At 38.8% G+C, this 13,508-nt stretch overlaps 1 protein-coding gene across 4 annotated transcripts in view; it reads right to left on the reverse strand.

Annotated features, from left to right (window-relative positions):
- Window positions 1-9,743, reverse strand: part of CASP10 (caspase 10) — a 41,811-nt gene extending 32,068 nt beyond the window's left edge. For 2 of the 4 annotated variants that reach the window (XM_043997214.1, XM_043997211.1), the window contains exon 1: window positions 5,437-5,762. The gene's annotated coding sequence lies outside the window, so the exon portion shown is untranslated. Of the gene's footprint in view, window positions 1-5,436; window positions 5,763-9,648 lie in introns of those variants that run through there. The other 2 variants (XM_043997212.1, XM_043997213.1) reach the window with 2 other exon arrangements.
- Between the last annotated feature and the right edge of the window lie 3,765 nt (window positions 9,744-13,508).

Raw genomic sequence — 13,508 nt, forward strand, 5'->3', positions numbered from 1 at the left:
GATCAAGACTACTATGTCTTGGGGCAGCTAGGTGGCACAGTGGATAGAGCACCGGCCCTGGATTCAGGAGGACCTGAGTTGAAATCCAGCCTCAGACATAATCATAGAAGGGTTTGGCCATAAGGAAGATGGAAAGATTTGGTGGCCCTTAGAGTGCAGCAGGATTAATGGAAATTCCCATGGATCTAGAGGTCACAAGGGGGAAGGCCAAGTAGTTCCTCTTTCTTACAGTAAGGATTGAGGTTGGTCATTTTCTGCTTGTCAAAGCTGATAATTACAAGAGATTTCAAACATGGGAAACTGGGCAAGAGGGTCAGGAAGCCCAAGTATCAGTCTCTCAAAAATTTGCCCCATCAGAAACTTCTTTTATCAATGCAAAAGAATTATTATAATAATAATTGGGGGAAATTCCAGCAAACAGCTTCCAACCTTTGTGGAGTAAGAGCATTTTTTTTTTTTGAGTAGGTAAAAGACCTTTTTTTTTTTGCTTCACTTCTTACTTAGGCTTAATCATTGAATTGCTATTACTTCAAACAAACTGAGACCTGAAAAAGACCTTTGTTTAAAAAGGCCATGGTCTCCTACTGCATTCGAGGCCATCTCCAGTCATCCTTGTCTATTTCTTGCCACTGGACTCAGATGGCTCTGGAGAAGAGTAAGGCTGATGACTTTGCACAGCCCTGCCTTATTTAAGTACAATTCCTGTAAGTCGTGGCATCACCTTCCGGATGTTATGTAGTCTTGGAGAACAAAGGACAAACAACAAGGAGCACCTGTGGGAAATACAGGAAATCTCCCCACTCCAAGAGTGAGTATCAGCTATTTCATCTACTTTGCATATTTGACTTATGGGATCCTTCTTGGTCTGCCATTTTCATGTTATTGAGGCATTACTTTTACACACAGAGAGAGCAAAAGAAGGGAACACTTGATGAATCACTTTGGTTGGAGTGGAGGGAGATGAGGAAGCACCTACCTCCTTTCTATAAAAAGTAAGGGGAAGGGACTGTGGTTGTGTGACATTGCACATATTTGCAAACTTGGTCACTGGGTCTATATCTATGTGTTTCTGTTAAACTTTGTTAAAAGAGAAGAATCACTGGTGGTAGAGGTGGAGTGAATTAAAAATAGAGCTGCAAATAATGATGTAAAAACAGAAAGCATCAGAACCAGGAGAAAAATTTATGTAATAATGATGATATTGTAAATATTTATGGCAGGTCTTTTTGAAGTAGAAAAGAACTGGGATATTAGGAGCATGCTTATTAATTAGTAAATGGTTAAACAAATTATGGTATATGAAAGTAATTAATTAATATGCCATAAGAATTATATAAGGGACAGTTTCAGGAAAGCCTAGGGAGACTTGTCTGAACTGATGGAAAGTAAAGTGAGCAGAACCAAGAACACAATTCTTATAATAACATAATTTTTAAATCACAAATTAATTTTTTCATTCAACAAAAAATCCCAATTTTTTTCTCCCTTTCACCCCCCCCATTAAAAAAAGAAAAGAAAAACAAAACCCTTGTAACAAATTTGTATAATTAAGGAAAACAACTTCCTGCATTAGCCATATCCAAAAACATAAATATAGCATTCCATACCTTGAGCCCATCACCTCCCTGTCAATGTTGTTCATAGCTTTCAAAGCTAATTTTGAAAGACTTAGGAACTCAGATCAAAATAGGGACTAACCTCTATTCCAAAAGACCAACAATGAGGTATGTTACCCACTTCTTGACAGGAAGGTGATAGATTCAAGTTATGGAATGAAATCTACATTTTTGGACATAGCCAATTTGGGAATTTGTTTTGCTTGACTATGTATCTTTGTTTGTTTTCCAAGCCAGGGACAACCTTAAATGTATTTTAAATGACTGTTTCAAGATCTCCTGAATTGAGTTCATTAATTAATATGGAAATGCCTGAAGCTTTTCATGTAACCTTTGCCTTCTAATATCAATACAGTAATACTATGTATTTTTGTTAAAGGGATCTTTCCTTTTCCTTTTTTTTTTTTTCTGGGGAGAGAAAAAGGGAGGGAGAGAAAATAAAAATATGTTTGTTAACTGAAAAATGCTTGATGTGGCTCAACTGAGAGATCCTAAGTGAGGGTAATTCTTTTGTTCTCCACCACACTAACAATTAGACTGACGGTGTTCTGAGCCTATGTGCCAAGGAATACTAGAGAGCCTGGAAGAGGTCCTAGAAACCATAAGTCCACCAAGCATTTTTGATCTTTATTTAACAACACATATATCATAACTCAGAAACAATAAATAAGCAAATTTGCTTTCTGTATTGCATGCTTATATATTTCTTTTGCATGTGCTTTTCAGATGCTTTTGTGATTAGTAAAAATACAAATTCACTTTTTTTCTTTTTAATAATAAAGTATTTTGGGGCAGCTAGGTGGCGCAGTGGATAGAGCACCGGCCCTGGAGTCAGGAGTACCTGAGTTCAGATCCAGCCTCAGACACTTAACACTTACTGGCTGTGTGACCCTGGGCAAGTCACTTAACCCCAATTGCCTCACTAAAAAAAAATAATAATAATAAAGTATTTTATTTACTCATTTTTTCCCATTATATGTAAAGATAGTTCTCAACTTTTGTTTATACAAGCTTTCCAATTTCAGATTTTTCTCCCTCCCTCCCCTCCCTCCTCCTCCCCTAGACAGCAGGTAATCTGATATAGGTTATATATATATAATAACATTAAACATATTTCTGCATTAGTCATGTTATAAGAGAAAAATCAGAGAAATGAGGATAAACCTCAAAATAAGAAAAACAAGAGCACCAAAAACAAAAGAACTGGTATGGTTCATTCAACATCTATATTCCACAGTTCTTTTTTTTTTTCCCCTGGATTTGGAGATCCTCTTCTATCATGAGTTCCCTGGAACTCTTCTGTACCACTGCATTGGTGAGAAGAATATAGTCCATCACAGTAGATCAACACACAATGTTGATGATACTGTGTACAATGTTCTTCTGGTTCTGCTCATCTCACTCATCATCAGCCCACACAAGACCCTCCAGGTTTCTCTGAACTCCTCCTGCTCATCGTTTCTTAGAGCACAATAGTATTCCATTACATTCATATACCACAACTTGTCCAGTCATTCCCCAATTGATGGGCATCCCCTCAACTTCCAATTCCTTGTCACCAAATAAAGAGCAGCTATAAATATTTTTGTGCATGTGGGTCCTTCTCCCCTTTCCATGATCTCTTTGGGAAAAAGACCCAAAAGTGGTATTGCTGGGTCAAAGGGTATGCACAGCTTTATAGCCCTTTGGGCATAACTCCAAATCACTCTCCAGAATGGCTGGATCAGTTCACAGCTGGCCATAAAAATTGTTTCCCAGCACAAATTCACTTTTAAAAGTTGAATCCATAGGAGCTTTTTTGTATGCATTTTCTCAGTCAATGGATAGTAATATTATATCTCCTGTCATATGGGGATCCACAAGTGTTTTTGATTTTTAAAAAGGGGTCCTCCTACCTCAAGATTAGGAACCACTAACTTAGAGCATCTGACTGACACAGTTGCAAATGGTCTTTTCAGCTACCTCCTGAGAATGTTTAGACTGGACTAAAACTAGGTTGTGGATCTTCCAAGTAGAAGAGCATTAAGGGCAGAAGAAGCTCAGGATAAAAAGTGTGGAATTAGTTCAAAAGATCATGTGTTCCAAATAAGATTAAGATCACTCACCACTTTGAGGATATGCCAAACAAGGATGTGTTGCCAGGGCCACCAAATGCTAGTAACCAAAAGGAGGCATGGACTTATGATGAATAGTTTCTAAATTCAGAGCACTTTAATGTGCCTCTCTATTAATGCCCGTAGGAGTATGGGGTATGAAGAGTGGAGAAAGGGAAGTCATATCTGAGAAAAGCCCCATGAAAGAGGTTTTATTTTAGGAAAGAGAAATCATCCAGATATTACATAAATTTGTACCTAGGAAAAATAGAGCCTAGGCAGGAGGGCACAGCTAACACTTCCTTCTGAAATTTAGTAAATTATTCTGATTATCTACAGAAGCATTGCTAGTAAAAAGTTGGGAACCTTACTTCTAATTCAAAGATAAATTATGTGTGCTAATCTCACCCATTCTAATTGATTCATTCTAAAACATCACGACTTGAAAGGACTTTAGAGACCAAAGGGAGGGCAGCTACGTGGTGAAGTGGATAGAGCACCTGTGCTAGAGTCAGGAGCACCTGAGTTCAAATCCGAAAACAGACATGTACTCACTAGCTGAGAGACCCTAGGCATGTCATTTAACCCCCGCTGCCTCCTCCCAAAAGACAGAGAGAGATCTAATCCAAATTCTCCATTATGTAGATGAAAGAGACTTGCCCATACAGTGGAAAGGGGCATCAAATCTGTAACAAGAATGTCTGGGTTTGAATTCTAGCTCTGCCAATTAATTTTCTATATTTGTGACATTGGAAAGACTCCTTGGGTGCTTAGTGTAGTGAAAAGGGTACTGGGTTGAGCTAGGAGTTGCAACTTAATGGTTACAGGACTAAAGCAATAAATTTATTCCCTTCATTTTTCTTGGGCTTCAGTTTTGATATGTGTAAAATATGAGATTGGATCTAGTAAATTACCTCCAAGGTCCTTTATAGTTTTAAATCCATATAAAAGCCACACAACTATCTACTAGCAAAGTGAGGTCAAGAATGCACAATTCCTGGTCCCAGTTCAGACCTCTAACCCTTACGCCAAGACAAGTATCTAAGAGAGGACACTTTGCAATATAACTCAAAGATTGCTGCTAAGTAGAAAGGAAGGAAGGAAGGAAGGAAGGAAGGAAGGAAGGAAGGAAGGAAGGAAGGAAGGAAGGAAGGAAGGAAGAAAGAAAGAAAGAAGGAAAGAAAGAAGGAAGGAAAGAAAGAAAGAAAGAAAGAAAGAAAGAAAGAAAGAAAGAAAGAAAGAAAGAAAGAAAGAAAGAAAGAAAGAAAGAAAGAAAGGAAGAAAGAAAGAAAGAAAGAAAGAAAGAAAGAAAGAAAGAAAGAAAGAAAGGAAGAAAGAAAGAAAGAAAGAAAGAAAGAAAGAAAGAAAGAAAGAAAGAAAGAAAGAAAGAAAGAAAGAAAGAAAGAAAGAAAGCTGCATAGCTATTGGCTGGAGTATAAACCATGAAATCATTTTCAATATTTCACTTATTTGTTACAATTTAAGATTCTCTATGATTCAGTTTACATAGGCAGAAATACTCAAGGTTTTAGCACTCATCCCCGAGTCAAATAGAGAGATTGGACACTCACTGGCATGCAAAACAATAACCTGGTTAAGAGAAAGAGACCAAACCCAGTGACCATTTTAGTAAATGTGCCAAGAAAAAAAAGGAGAAGAAAAAAGAATGCTGTATGCAGAAAATTTTCCAACCCTAATTAAGCAGCCGCATTCTTCTGTGTACATACCTTATTTACTGAATCTACCCAGTGCGGTGCTCCAGGCCTAAATTCCAAGGTCATTCGTATTAAGCCACACAAATGTCCAATGCATCCCTTTTATATTTCCACTTCCAAAATAAAGCACTTTGGGCTTTACACATCTGAGATCGCAGATATCCCCTCCATGAAGATGCGGGAACTGAACCAGAAACAGGAAGGACGGTGAGAATTTGTCACTGGCTCAGAATTCAGTGCAAACGGAAAATCCTAATCTCAAGTAGCCAGTAGAGAGCCAATTGGAAAAGGAGGGTCAAATAGATGCCTGGTTCTTTGGAGGAGTACTTCCTCTTCCAAAGGCCACATTTTCTTCTCACTCCACCATGTCAGGACTCCTCTCCATGAATGCAGCTCCCTGAAACGTGACCTTACCACGTATTACGTGTGCCTTCTATGTCTCAGAGCTTCTCTTTTTCCGGGAACAGCAAGGAGGTGGGATTTATTAACTTGTGAGCGCCAATATTTTTCTATAACAATAGCTGGGTCAGAAAGCTTTTTGTTTTTACTTTCATTTTTCCTTAGCTTGAAACAGAAACTTATGAAGTACTAAAAGGAACTTAGAATGATGTGAGTGACACATTCACTGAAACCAGATAAAGTCAGCAAGGAAAGAAAGGTAATTGCAAAGTAGATAATCCCAGCCAGGTAAATAGGAAGTAAATGCAGCCTCAGAAAAGAAGGAGGCCACAAGTCTTGGGTTCAAAGTTTTCCACTTGAGTGAGACTCATTCTGAAATGAGGGGGAAGCAGTTTTTGCCCCTGCCCTAGTTTGAGTCTGCTCCAGGTGTGTCCTGTTTATGCCTGTGACTTTCCCCCATCCCCTAGTCCAACCCTGCCTCCTCTTACAGCCTTTATTTAAAATAATCCATTTGACATGATTAATTATTGATGAGTACCCTTTGAAAGAAGTTGAAAATGGAGGCGGCTAGGTGGTGCAGTGGATAAAGCACCGGCCCTGGAGTAAGGAGTACCTGAGTTCAAACCCGGCCTCAGACACTTAACACGCACTAGCTGTGTGACCCTGGCAAGTCACTTAACCCCAATTGCCTCACTAAAAAAAAAAAAAAGAATTTGAAAATGAATCTAAAATCTTCTAAGAATTCAGACAGGGCTATATATTTCAAACATATGCAGAAACAGGCAAGAGAAAAGAACTCCAAACTTAAAGAATAGTAATAGCAAGCAGATAGATAGATATAGACAGATAGAGAGAGAGAGAGAGAGAGAGATGATCGACAGCTAGATATAGATAGGTAGATGATAGACAGACAGATAAATAGAGAGACAGATACACACATATATGTGTGTGCATATATAATGTTAACTCATATATAGTATGTTAACCTATATATTAACATATATATGTGAGAACTACAAATTTCCTGAGAACTGACTGATCCCCACCCACTCCGCCTTCCCAGGCAAATGAATTGCCTGGGGCTAACCAATCTTTTGTCAATTCCAAATTCTTGATCGACTTATGGACCTTCCCCCAAGCAAAATGATCCTGGTCTTACTCCCTGGACTTTATATTATTCTGTAAAAAGGGTCCACCTACGTTAAGTAGTTTCTCTTTAGAGTTAGTAGTGTCTATACTTAACTCAGGAGAAGTTCTACTGTTTCTTTTGTTAAAGGTTCATTTACATTTAGTTGTAAGTGATTCTGGAGCAATCTTTGGATTCCCTTCTGTTACCCCTTAAAAACCCTGTCCTCTGTTGCCATCTTTGGGTATTCCTAGCTTCAGAGCTTTGCAATACCACAAGCTATGGTTCCTCCGCCCCAATTAAAGACCTTATTTCTCCTATATTGATTGTTTCCTTAATTTCCAGGTTAACATGTGTTAACATATTTGATCTGCACAACAGTTTTGTGAGGTCAGTGCTAACATTATTCCCATTTTACAGATGAAGAAACTGAAACACAGAGAGGTTATATGACCTGCCCAGAGTCAAGCAACTAGTAAGGGATCTAAGATCATTCTGACTTTCAAGTCCTGGGCTCAGAAATCTCAAACTCCAAGAGCAAAACTCCAGCATTATTTACAGAAATCAGATTTAAATGTAATTAGGAATGTTTAATAAAATTATATGTAATAAATATATAATATATTTGTGTATATTATATATAATAAATATAAAATATATTTGTGTATTATACATAATAAATATATATTATATGTAACAAATATAAAATATATTTGTGTATCATATATAATAAATATGAAATATATTTGTGTATATTACATATAATAAATAATAAAATAAAAATAAATTAGGAATATTTAACAAAATAAATACAAATAAAATGCAACATAGAGAATGTTCATTTGTAGTTTTCTAATGTGCAGTGCAGGAGATCTGTTTCTATTCTGACATCGCTACTGTGTTCTATCCATAGCACCCACCCAATTTCTTATAAACTAGATTCTAAGTATGTTTTCCGTCTTTTTTGGCCATATTGGCTTTTAATTTACTATTGTCAATAAACATTTATTAAACACTTACTATGTGCCAGGCATTGCGCTAGTCATTGAGAATACAACAACAACAACAAAAAACAGGTGGAGCTTCCATTCTCTTGCAGAAGATAACATATAAAAGGGAGCTGAAAAGGGCAGGGGTGGAGAGATATCCCCGTCAGGGAGAGGATGGCAGAATCTGGAGAGTCAGAAGCCAAAAATGGGACAGGGCTAGTCCGCCAAATGGAGGCCCCAAGAAGGAACTCACGAAGAGGGCGAAGAGGACTGCAGGGGCGGAGGAATATTTCAGGGTGAGAACATGAGTGCAGAAAGAAGTGACTGGATGCGAAGGCTGCTGAGGCTTGGGTGGGGACCTCCACAGAGTCAGATGCAGAGCCAGGAGAAGAATGGGTGGTGGAGAAGTATCCCTTCCTTTCCCCATTTCTCCCCAAACTACACTCTACTTCCTCTACCATGCCCCAGCTCTGAAGCCTCACTCTAGCCCCAGAATTCTCACAGTGGATGCTGTCCCTCGGATTGGATGGCTCTCCCAGAATCTCCATTTGAAGAGAACAATGAAACCAGCCATGTTTCTTTCCTCCCCAGGCTGTGCTGGGACGTTCCTCTACCTTATAGCTTCTTAGAAGGGTACCTTTGCACTTCACACCCCCACTCTTTTCAGCTTCCCCGTTAAGATGTAAGCTCGCTGAGAGCAGAGGACCTCTCTTTCTTTCTACTTGGATTTATATTTCTAGCATTCAGCACATAATAAAAGCTTAACAAATGCAAGTTGATTGACTGACAGGAGTACTAATGAACAACAGTTCAACCTACTGGGTACCAGAAGTCAAAAGAAGCAAAAAAGGAAGTCAAGGAAAACTAAAAGTGTCGTTAAAGAGAGACAGCAGCTTTCCTGTTAAGCCTTTTCGAAAATTCCATACCATTGGAGAGGTTAAAAAGTGAAGTCTGTACTATTTTTCTGGAACTAATTTCTTCAAATTAATTAATAGTAATGAGAATGATGCCTTTCTTTTATTACCTCAAAATAATGAGCTTTTCCTGAAATGTTGACATCTTGAGGCAGTGAACCACCAGCTTATCTAGAGCACCCCAAGAAATTAAATATATGATAATGACCACACACTCCCACAGGACTACTTTGTATCTTCAGCATGTGTGTGTGGAGAAGCTATAATGGCCCTCTCTGGAGGGACCCACTCAGGATGTGGATTCTCATTTCTTCCAAGCTAGCCCAGGGATTACCTGGTAGCCCCTTGAACCAAAGGGCAGAGGAGTGAGAAAAGGAATCTATTCATTGGAATGATAAACTGTGGCTCCCTCTCTACTCCCCCATTCTCACAAAACTAGCTAAAGTTGAGTTCCTAGGTAATAACGATGAAATGGGCGAGTGTTGGCAAGATAGTGTAAAGAATCAAACCGGTTTTCCTTTTCTCTCTCCTCCACAACCTCCACGTACCATACCTTCCCAACTTCTTCCTTCTTGCTGGGTGTCACACGTCGCTTACACATTAAAACCTTATCTGCCGAGCGTGTCACATATCCATCTGTGACTACATTCCGTGTCTACTATACACCAGCTGGGTTGGGGGAGCAGGGAAGAAGGAAGGAGGTAAATGGCCCCTCTATCATACCTACAAAAACAGACAGCCCACACCCCCAACAGCAAACATACCCATGTGCCCATACCCCACATAAATGACTTACCCCATCTCTAAGAAGATTCCTGTACTCAAGAATTTAGAGCCAACCCCTTCTTTGCCCAGGGACAGGCAAAGTTTTGCTTTCTCCTTTCATTTTCCTGTGTTTTTTTTCTTCCCACTTCTAGAGCCCTACCCTGCCCTGCACTGCCTCCAACTGGTTCCAACCCTCAGCAAAACAACACTAGGTTGGGAAGAAGATGCTGCATATTTCAGGAATAGAACCAGAAGGTGGGACCAGGCAATACCTGTGTTCCCACAGTTCCTCTGACATTGATTATTCTCAACTTTCTTATCTTTTCCAGTTTGTTGTGTGTGAGGTGAAACTTGAGACTTGTTTCACTTTGCATTTTTGTTATTACTAATTTGGAACAATCTTTAATATGATTGTTAATAGTTTCTTTTGAAATTAATTTGTTCAATTTATTTGCTCAAAATTCTTTTGAAAATTATTTATCACCTTTATCCTTTAAAGAATTGTTATTGTTTAGTAGTAGTAGTAGTAGTAGTAGTAGTAGTAGTAAATTTTCTATGTACCTTGTGTTATGGGGGAAATGGGGTACGGGTTGGGTTAGGGGTTGGGGTTCTTAGGAATTCCTCTTTAAAGAATTACACCCGGGGGCAGCTAGGTGGCGCAGTGGATAGAGCACCGGCTCTGGAGTCAGGAGTACCTGAGTTCAAATCCGGCCTCAGACACTTAACACTTACTAGCTGTGTAACCCTAGGCAAGTCACTTAACCCCAATTGCCACACTAAAAAATAAAAAAAAAAAGAATTACACCCGGATAGAGCCCCGGCCCTGAATTCAGGAGTACCTGAGTTCAAATCCGACCTCAGACACTTAACACTTACTAGCTGTGTGACCCTGGACAAGTCACTTAACCCCAATTGCCTCACTAAAAAATAAAAAAAGTAAAGAATTACACCCTCTTACACACAAAAGCAGTTAGAATAAGATGGTAGTTTATTTAGGGGCAAGGCAAGGGAAGGGAAGGGAAATCCTTGGACTTCTCTTGGGGAGAAAGGCACAAAGCACTGAGGTACCAATCTCCTCGAGCAGGAGACTGGCAGGTACTTTTATAGGGGGCTGATGGGGGTGTGACCATCTGCCTGTGGAAAAGTTCCTTTAGTGAGGGAGGACCATCCCCCACTGGTGGTGGCTAGAGGAATTGGGTGAGGGGTGGCTACGGATCTCTCAAGCCATCTCTCTCTTCTGGACACAGAGGCCACAGCCACACCCAAAGTTATCTCCCCAGGGTTAAGGGAGATCAGAATGAAGGGTGGAGGTCCCGAAGCTAGCTCGGTCCAATCTAGTTCCGCTTATCTCTCTAGGCATATCTGTTCTCTGGTTTAGTTTCTCAAGGACAAGATTCCTTGGTGTGCCCCAGAGAACTTCTGGGGTGCTCTGCACCCTCAACACTTGGGTATCAGACCCTATCATTAGGATCATTCTATGCAAAGATTTTCACCAGTCAATATATTCCCTTCTCAAACTAACTGCATTGATTTTTCATGTAAAAACCTTTTTTTTTTTTTTGCGGGGCAATGGGGGTTAAGTGACTTGCCCAGGGTCACACAGCTAGTAAGTGTCAAGTGTCTGAGGCCGGATTTGAACTCAGGTACTCCTGAATTCAGGGCCGGTGCTTTATCCACTGCACCACCTAGCCGCCCCAAAAGCCTTTTAATTTAATAAAATCAAATTATCTATTTAAGGGATCAGCAAACTATATAGTTTGTGGGCCAAATCTAGACACTGACCTGAAAAGCTAAGAATGGGTTTTTTTATCCATTTAAAAAATTTTAGATACAACTTTATTTAAAAATATAACTAGTTCATATGAAAAATGATGGAATATGATTGTGCTATAAGAAATGACAATCAGGATGACTTCAGAAAGGCCTGGAAAGACATGTATGAAATGATGTATAATGAAGGGAGCAGAACCAAGAGAATATTGTGCACAGAGACAGCAATATTGTTTGATAAACTGTGAATGACTTAACTATTCTCAGCAATACAATGATCCAAGATAATCCCAAACAGCTCTTGATGAAACATACTATCCATCTCCAAAGAAAGAACTCATATTGATGGAACACACTGAAACATGCTATTTTTCACTTTCTTTCACTTTTTTTCTTTTAATTAAGCTTTCTTGTACAAAATGACAAATATGGTAATGTTTTACATAATCATACATGTATAACTCATATCTGATTGTTTGTTGCCTAAGGGAGGAGGAAGGGGAGGGAGGGAAAGAGGGATAAAAATGGGAACCCAAAAGTATAAATAAAAATGTTTATTACAAAAATAAATGAAAAGAAGGAGAATATTATGACAGATTAAAAATTTCAAATAAATAAAAATTTAAAATATAACTAGTTAAGATTACATTTAAATTGTAAACTTTATTTTTAAATGTTTGGAAAATTTTAAATACAACTATTTTTAGAGTTCATATAAAATTGTTAAAAATAAAATTTTATTTCAAATGTATCTTTATTAAAACTTACATTTAAAACATAAACCTTATTTGAAAATGCAAAAACCATTCATATCTCACTGTGCCACATAAAAACAGCTAGTGGCCATATCTGACACATGAGTCATGGTTTGTTGACTTCCTGGATGTATTGTATCATCTGTGATTTGCTTCATCCTTTATTTGGTTGAGAATTCTCTGCCTATGATCCAATATAACTCTGAAGAACTTAGGAAAATTGCAGTCCATCTATAGAGAAAAAACTGATGGTATCTGAAAACAGACTGAAACACATTTTTTTTATAATTCCTTAATCTGAAGTTTTATTTTTATCTGTTTTCTCTCACAACCTAGATAATGTAGAATTGTTTGCCATGAAAAAGAGAGAGAGAGAGAGAGAGAGAGAGAGAGAGAGAATATTCTCTGCCTAGCCATAATTGTAAAAAAGTACAACCATCTGTTTCTACCCCCCCACCCCCATCCCACCTTTTTCTGGTGTGATATTTTATATTAATTTGAGTGTCCATTTGGAAGTTATTGGTACATCATGTGATAGTATCACAGATCCAGAGCTAGAAGGGACCTAAGAGTTCATGTTCTCTAACTCCCTAATTTTGCAGATGAAGAAACTAACTCCCAGAGAGATTAAGCAATTTACCCAAGGTCATAAAAGCATGACTAGAATTTCCAGGGGAATAATGGGAGGAAGGAAAATAAGATGTTGGAAATGGCAAGTCCATTTCTTCCTTTCCTGCTTTCTTTTACTTCTTGTTGTTGTTGTTGGCCTTTCTTATATATAGTGTAAGGCAAACTTTTCCAGGTTTTGCACCTATTCTTTAGGAACAGTTCTTGATTTTTGGAAGGCTCATGGGACTTTTTGGAAGTCTAGCAATGCCTGTGGACCCTTTTGTAGAACAATAATTTTCAGTGAATAAAATAAAATTCATAGGACAACAAAGTGTCATGGGGTGCAGAGCACCCCAGAAGTTCTCTGGGGCACATCCAGGAACCTTCTCCTTGAGAAACTAAACCAGAGGACAGATAACGCCTAGAGAGATAAGTTGAACCAAAGCTAGTTTGGGATTCCTACCCTTCATTCTGGTCTCCCTTACCCTGGGGAGATAAATTTGGGTGTGGCTGCGGCATTTGTGTCCTGAAGAGGGATCCATAGCCACCCCTCACCCAATTCCTCTAGTCACTACCAATGGGGGATGGTCCTCCCTCACTAAAGGAACTTTTCACAGGCAGATGGTCCACCCCCATCAGTCCTCTATAAAAGTATCTTCCAGTCTCCTGTTCAAGGAGATTTGGTACCTCTGAGCCATGTGCTTTATGTCAATCTCCCCATGAAAAGTCCAAGGATTTCTTTCATGGTTTCCCTCCC

Source organism: Dromiciops gliroides, chromosome 3, assembly GCF_019393635.1.
Source record: "Dromiciops gliroides isolate mDroGli1 chromosome 3, mDroGli1.pri, whole genome shotgun sequence".
Taxonomy (NCBI): Eukaryota; Metazoa; Chordata; class Mammalia; order Microbiotheria; family Microbiotheriidae; genus Dromiciops; species Dromiciops gliroides.